Source organism: Haematobia irritans, chromosome 2 (genome assembly GCF_050003625.1).
Source record: "Haematobia irritans isolate KBUSLIRL chromosome 2, ASM5000362v1, whole genome shotgun sequence".
Classification (NCBI taxonomy): Eukaryota; Metazoa; Arthropoda; class Insecta; order Diptera; family Muscidae; genus Haematobia; species Haematobia irritans.
In genome coordinates this window covers 154,728,943-154,737,147 of record NC_134398.1, presented here as the reverse complement: position 1 = coordinate 154,737,147, position 8,205 = coordinate 154,728,943, and positions in this window count along the sequence as shown.

The following is an 8,205-nucleotide window of genomic DNA, read 5'->3' as shown; positions in this document are numbered from 1 at the left end:
TCAGAAGAAGTAAAATCTGGGGGCTATATAACTAAAAGCATGGCTATATAACTATATAACAAAAGCATTTTGACTACAATACAAAAAATCGTTCAAATATAGGACATGTTTTTCAAAACTTTATTTTAAAGAAGTTATTTACTTGAAACATAGCATAATTTCTAATTTATGAATTTGGAAAATAAAGTTGTCGTTAACTCATTTTTAAAGGTCTTTGATAGCATATGAAGAAAAAGAGCGGAAAAAACTGAAAATTAGAAGCAAGTACACAAAACCCAAATTTATAAGAGAATTGTGTCTTAAAAGTATCCTTACTTGTATTCTCCGCTTCTTTGGCTAGGAATCAATACCAACATTTTTAAAGTGAAGACAAAATCTTTAGAACCGGTCATGCTTTTTTTCAGTGTGGTAGAACATTTCATATTTTAAACCCATTTCGACGGAATTTTACTGCAATTGATTTTATTTAACACAAAAGAAAGATCGCTCAATTTGGCCAAATATTGTCACAATCCCGACAATTGACCATCTATCTTGGTGAAATTTAGCCAATATCCTTGTGAAATCAGCACTCCTAAGGAGCACAAATAAAAATTTTTCAAATCGTCCTATACCTTTAATATATGTGCATCGCCGGATAAACCATAAATGTACTTTTGTGCCATAAAATGGCTTTAGCCTTGTATTTCCTATATTTTTTTTTATTTTAGCCGATTTATAAATTAATAGTTTAGAGATTTTGTAGAAGTTTAAACATGTTTCTCCAAATCTGTTCTTATTTAAATATTTGTATATGGGAATCTAAACCTTTATATAGCTACCAACAAATTTGCAGGAGTTGAGATGTTATCAAAAATGTTTGTCTACACAGTGGTGAAGGGTATAATATGGTTGGGCCCGGCCGACTTTCGGCGTTACTAACTTGTTTTTTTTTTTTTTTGGCTTTGTTTTGTCCCATGTGTTGTATAATTAATATTAATAGAAATCCATAATGTATACGTTATGGTGGTCACGGCTAACCGTAGTAATAAGAAATTTTATAAGTGAATCTCAATCTCAATTCTTAAGTCTATATTTTAGGACACAATATTTACACAATATTAAAGACAAATTTCTTCAAACTAATGACATGTGAGTTAGTCCATAATCTATGCTTTAAAAATTCCTTTCTAGGAATTTAGGACTCGAATCTACGAATTTACGTCCCTCCGTTAAAGCCGTATCTCTGAGAAGTAAAGAAAATATATTTAATTTAAAGAAGTAATCTTTAAATTCACTGAGATATTGAATCTTCTTCAAGATAAAGAAAAAAACTTCAAATAGGGGCTAACATTTATTTTGAGGATGATGCAAATCTTTGGTTTAATTTTTTTACCCTCCACCACAGGATGGGGGTATATTAACTTTGTCATTCCGTTTGTAACACATCGAAATATTGCTCTAAGACCCCATAAAGTATATATATTCTGGGCCATGGTGAAATTCTGAGTCGATCTAAGTATGTCCGTCAGTCCGTCTGTCCGTCCGTCTGTCCGTCCGTCTGTTGAAATCGCGCTAACTTCCGAACGAAACAAGCTATCAACTTGAAACTTGGCACAAGTAGTTGTTATTAATGTAGGTCGGATGGTATTGCAAATGGGACATATCGGTCCACTTTTGCGTATAGCCCCCATATAAACGGACCCCAGATTTGGCTTGCAAATCCTCTAAGAGAAGCAAATTTCATCCGATCCGTGCAAAAATTGATACATATCGGTCCATAATTATATATAGCCCCTATATAAACCGATTCCCAGATTTGGCTTGCGGAGCCTCTATGATCTCTAATTATTATGCAAAAATTGGTCCACATTGGTCCATAATTATATATAGCCCCATGTAAACCGATCCCCAGATTTGGTTTGCGGAGCCTCTAAGAGAAACAAATTTCATGCGATCCGGCTGAAATTTGGTTCATGGTGTAAGTATATAATCTCTAATAGCTATACAAAAATTGGTCCACATCGGTCCATAATTAAATATAGCCCCCATATAAACCGATCCCCCGATGTGGCTTGCGGAGCCTCTAAAAGAAGCAAATTTCATCCCATCCGGCTGGAATTTGGTACAGGGTATTAGCATATGATCTCTAACAATCATGCAAAAATTGGTCCACATCGGTCCATAATTATATATAGCCCCCGATATAAACCGATCCCCAGATTTGGCTTGCGGAACCCCCAAAAAATGCAAATTTCATCCCATCCGGCTGAAATTTGGTGTTAGTATATGGTATCCAACAACCATGCAGGAATTGGTTCATATCATACCATAATCATATATAGCCCCCATATAAACCGATCCCTAGATTTGGTTTTGGAGCCTCTAGGAGGAGCAAATTTCATGCGAGTCAGTTGGAATTTGGTACATTGTTCTAGTATATGGCCGTTAACAACAATGCCTAATTAGGTCCATATCGGTCTATAATTATGTATAGCCCTCAGATAAATCGATCCCCAATCACACAAAAATTCCATATCAAGTTCTTAATTATAGCCCCCATATAGGCGACCCCCATATATCAATTCTGGCTCTCCACGTATCGTGATTTAAGATACCTTGCCATCGGTAAGTATTACCACAACGCAAGTAATTCGATTGTGGATGACAGTCTTTCGCAGAAGTTTCTAGGCAATCCATGGTGGAGGGTACATAAGATTCAGCCTTGCCGAATATACTTGTTAAAAGGTGATACGGTCAAAATTTGGTCAATATAAACTTGACGTATATCTTTCAATTTTGCATTTAAAAAACCTGAACACCCCTCATTTTGAAGGTGTGTGTGTGTAGAATGTTTCTCTTATTTTGATTTTGGAATTCACTCTTCAGTTGTCAAAATGCCGTCCAAGCAAGAAGAGCAGCGTATCAAAATTTTGCTCGCGCATCGCGAAAATCCGAGCTACTCGTACGCAAAGCTGGCAAAATCGCTAAAAGTTGCCAAATCAACCGTTACAAATGTAATTAAAGTGTTTGGGGAACGTTTGTCGACAGCCAGTAAGTCTGGATCGGGGGGGAAACGAAAACCGGAAGCCGCTGAGACGACAAAGAGAGTTGCCGGTAGTTTCAAGCGAAACCCTAACCTCTCTCTCCGAGATGCCGCAAATAAGCTGGGTGTATCGTCTATAACCGTGCATCGAGCCATAAAACGAGCCGAACTATCGACTTACAAGAAGGTAGTGCCTCCAAATCGCGATGATAAACAAAATACGACGGCCAAAGCGCGATCCCGGAGGTTGTACACGACGATGCTGACGAAGTTTGACTGCGTGGTAATGGACGACGAAACCTACGTCAATGCCGACTACAAGCAGCTTCCGGGACAGGAGTTTTATAAGGCAAAAGGAAGGGGAAAGGTAGCAGATATTTTCAAGCATATAAAACTGTCAAAGTTCGCAAAGAAATATCTGGTTTGGCAAGCCATCTGTACCTGTGGCTTGAAAAGCAGCATTTTCATAGCTTCCGGGACTGTCGACCAAGAAATTTACGTGAAAGAGTGTTTGAATAAACGTCTGCTGCCTTTCCTGAAGAAACACGGTTGTTCCGTACTGTTTTGGCCGGATTTGGCATCTTGCCATTACGGTAAAAAGGACATGGAGTGGTACGCCGCCAACAACGTGCAGGTGGTTCCCAAGGACAAGAACCCTCCCAACACGCCAGAGCTTCGCCCAATTGAGAAATACTGGGCTATTGTCAAGCGGAACCTAAAGAAGACCAAAAAACTGCTAAGGACGAGCAGCAGTTCAAGGCAAACTGGCTTTCTGCGGTGAAGAAGGTGGACAAGGTGGCTGTACAAAATCTGATGGCAGGTGTCAAGCGTGAGGCCCGGCAATTCGGATTTGGAAAAGCGAAAGCCTAACTGAATATTTTTCCTGAATTTTATACTAATTGAACTTGAAAAATACATTTAATTCGATTTTTTAAATAAACGATTTCACCGATTTACACGCGTTTTCCCTTGACCAAATTTTGACCGTATCACGCCTTATACACTGCGCCACACTGTGGAACAGGGCTAATACCGCTACGATGTCCAAAAATAAAAATAGAGTAAGAACAACATTGAGATATATACGTTTTGTTTTGTCATCCTTTGTAATTATACGTTCTAGGTAGAAAACTCCCAAAAAAATTGCAAAAAATTTAGTTTGCTTAATTTTTTTTTTGCTTTTAGTTAAAAAACTACCATTAGCATGTTACCTACAAAAAATATTTAATTTGGCTAAAATCGGAAAATTCTTTCCTTTACACCATCTACGTAATTTGACCTTATTGGCAAAAAAAAGCTTAAAATTCAAATATATTTTAAAACAAGTAAGGAAAGTCTAAAGTCGGGCGGGGCCGACTATGTTATACCCTGAACCACTTTGTAGATCTAAATTTTCGATACCATATCACATCCGTCAAATGTGTTGGGTGCTATATATAAAGGTTTGTCCCAAATACATACATCTAAATATCACTCGATTTGGACAGAATTTGATAGACTTTTACAAAATCTATAGATTCAAAATTAAAGTTGGCTAATGCACTAGGGTGGAACACAATTTTAGTAAAAAAACCAGTAAGGAAAGTCTAAAGTCGGGCGGGGCCGACTATATTATACCCTGCACCACTTTGTAGATCTAAATTTTCGATACCATATCACATCCGTCAAATGTGTTGGGGGCTATATATAAAGGTTTGTCCCAAATACATACATTTAAATATTACTCGATCTGGAAGAATTTGATAGACTTCTACAAAATCTATAGACTCAAAATTTAAGTCGGATAATGCACTAAGGTGGAACACAATGTTAGTAAAAAACCAGTAAGGAAAGTCTTAAGTCGGACGGGCCCGACTATATTATACCCTGCACCACTTTGTAGATCTAAATTTTCGATACCATATCACATCCGTCAAATGTGTTGGGGGCTATATATAAAGGTTTGTCCCAAATACATACATTTAAATATCACTCGATCTGGAAGAATTTGATAGACTTCTACAAAATCTATAGACTCAAAATTTAAGTCGGCTAATGCACTAGGGTGGAATACAATGTTAGTAAAAAACAAGTAAGGAAAGTCTAAAGTCGGGCGGTGCCGACTATATTATACCCTGCACCACTTTGTAGATCTAAATTGTCGATACCATATCACATCCGTCAAATGTGTTGGGGGCTATATATAAAGGTTTGTCCCAAATACATATATTTAAATATCACTCGATCTGGAAAGAATTTGATAGACTTCTACAAAATCTATAGACTCAAAATTTAAGTCGGCTAATGCACTAGGGTGGAACACAATGTTAGTAAAAAAACTATGGGAAACGTTTAAATCTGAAGCAATTTTAAGGAAACTTCGAAAAAGTTTATTTATGATTTATCGCTCGATATATATGTATTAAAAGTTTAGGAAAATTAGAGTCATTTTTACAACTTTTCGACTAAGCAGTGGCGATTTTACAAGGAAAATGTCGGTATTTTGACCATTTTTGTCGAAATCAGAAAAACATATATATGGGAGATATATCTAAATCTGAACCGATTACAACCAAATTTGGCACGCATAGCTATAATGTTAATTCTACTCCCTGTGTAAAATTTCAACTAAATCGGAGCAAAAAATTGGCCTCTGTGGTCATATGAGTGTAAATCGGCCGAAAGCTGTATATTGGAGCTATATCTAAATCTGAACCGATTTCAACCAAATTTGGCACGCATAGCTACAATGCTAATTCTACTCCCTGTGCAACATTTCAACTAAATCGGAGCAAAAAATTGGCCTCTGTGGTCATATGAATGTAAATCGGGCGAAAGCTATATATGGGAGATATACCTAAATCTGAACCGATTTCAACAAAATTTGGCACGCATAGCTACAATGATAATTCTACTCCATGTGCAAAATTTCAACTAAATCGGAGCAACAAATTGGTCTCTGTGGTCATATTAGTGTAAATCGGCCGAAAGCTATATATTGGAGCTATATCTAAATCTGAACCGATTTCAACCAAATTTGGCACGCATAGCTACAATGCAAATTCTACTCCCTGTGCAAAATTTCAACTAAATGGGAGCAAAAAATTGGCCTCTGCGGTCATATGAGTGTAAATCGGGCGAAAGCTATATATGGGAGATATATCTAAATCTGAACCGATTACAACCAAATTTGGCACGCATAGCTACAATGATAATTCTACTCCCTGTGCAAAATTTCAACTAAATCGGAGCAAAAAATTGGCCTCTGTGGTCATATGAGTGTAAATCGGCCGAAAGCTATATATTGGAGCTATATCTAAATCTCAACCGATTTCAACTAAATTTGGCACGCATAGTTACAATACTTATTCTACTCCCTGTGGAAAATTTCAACTAAATGGGAGCAAAAAATTGGCCTCTTTGGGCAAATGAGTGTAAATCGGGCGAAAGCTATATATGAGAGCTATATCTAAATCTGAACCGATTTGGCTGGTATTTTGCAAGTTTTTCGAGACCCATAAAATATTCGGATGTACGGAATTTGAGGAAGATCGGTTGATATACACGCCAATTATGACCAGATCGGTGAAAAATATATATGGCAGCTATATCTAAATCTGAACCGATTTTTTCCAAAATCAATAGGGATCGTCTTTGAGCCGAAACAGGACCCTATACCAAATTTTAGGACAATCGGACTAAAACTGCGAGCTGTACTTTGCACACAAAAATACATCAACAGACAGACAGACAGACGGACAGACAGACGGACAGACAGACGGACAGACAGACGGACAGACAGACGGACAGACAGACAGACGGACATCGCTAAATCGACTCAGAATTTAATTCTAAGCCGATCCGTATACTAAAAGGTTGGCCTATGATTACTCCTTCTTGGCGTTACATACAAATGCACAAACTTATTATACCCTGTACCACAGTAGTGGTGAAGGGTATAAATATGGGAAACATTTAAATCTGAAGCAATTTTAAGGAAACTTTGCAAAAGTTTATTTATGATTTAACGCTCGATATATATGTATTAGAAGTTTAGGAAAATTAGAGTCATTTTTACAACTTTGCGACTAAGCAGTGGCGATTTTACAAGGAAATTGTTGGTATTTTGACCATTTTTGTCGAAATCAGAAAAACATATATATGGGAGCTATATCTAAATCTGAACCGGTTTCAACCAAATTTGGCACGCATAGCAACAATGCCTATTCTCCTCCCTGTGCAAAATTTCAACTAAATCGGAGTTAAAAATTGGCCTCTGTGGACATATGAGTGTAAATCGGGCGAAAGCTATATATGGGAGATATATATAAATCTGAACCGATTTCAACCAAATTTGGCACGCATAGCTACAATGCTAATTCTACTCCCTGTGCAAAATTTCAACTAAATCGGAGTTAAAAATTGGCCTCTGTGGTCATATGAGTGTAAATCGGGCGAAAGCTATATATGGGAGATATATCCAAATCTGAACCGATTTCAACCAAATTTGGCACGCATAGTAACAATGCTAATTCTACTCCCTGTGCAAAATTTCAACTAAATCGGAGTTAAAAATTGGCCTCTGTGGTCATATGAGTGTAAATCGGGCGAAAGGTATATATGGGAGATATATCTAAATCTGAACCGATTTCAACCAAATTTGGCACGCATGGCTACAATGCTAATTCTACTCCCTGTGCAAAATTTCAACTAAATCGGAGTTAAAAATTGGCCTCTGTGGTCATATGAGTGTAAATCGGGCGAAAGCTATATATGGGAGCTATATCTAAATCTAAACCGATTTTGCTGATATTTTACAAGTTTTTCGAGACTCATAAAATATTCGGATGTACGGAATTTGAGGAAGATCGGTTGATATACACGCCAATTATGACCAGATCGGTGAAAAATATATATGGCAGCTATATCTAAATCTGAACCGATTTTTTCCAAAATCAATAGGGATCGTCTTTGAGCCGAAACAGGACCCTGTACCAAATTTTAGGACAATCGGACTAAAACTGCGAGCTGTACTTTGCACACAAAAATACATCAACAGACAGACAGACAGACAGACGGACAGACAGACGGACAGACAGACGGACAGACAGACAGACGGACATCGCTAAATCGACTCAGAATTTAATTCTACGCCGATCCGTATACTAAAAGGTTGGTCTATGATTACTCCTTCTTGGCGT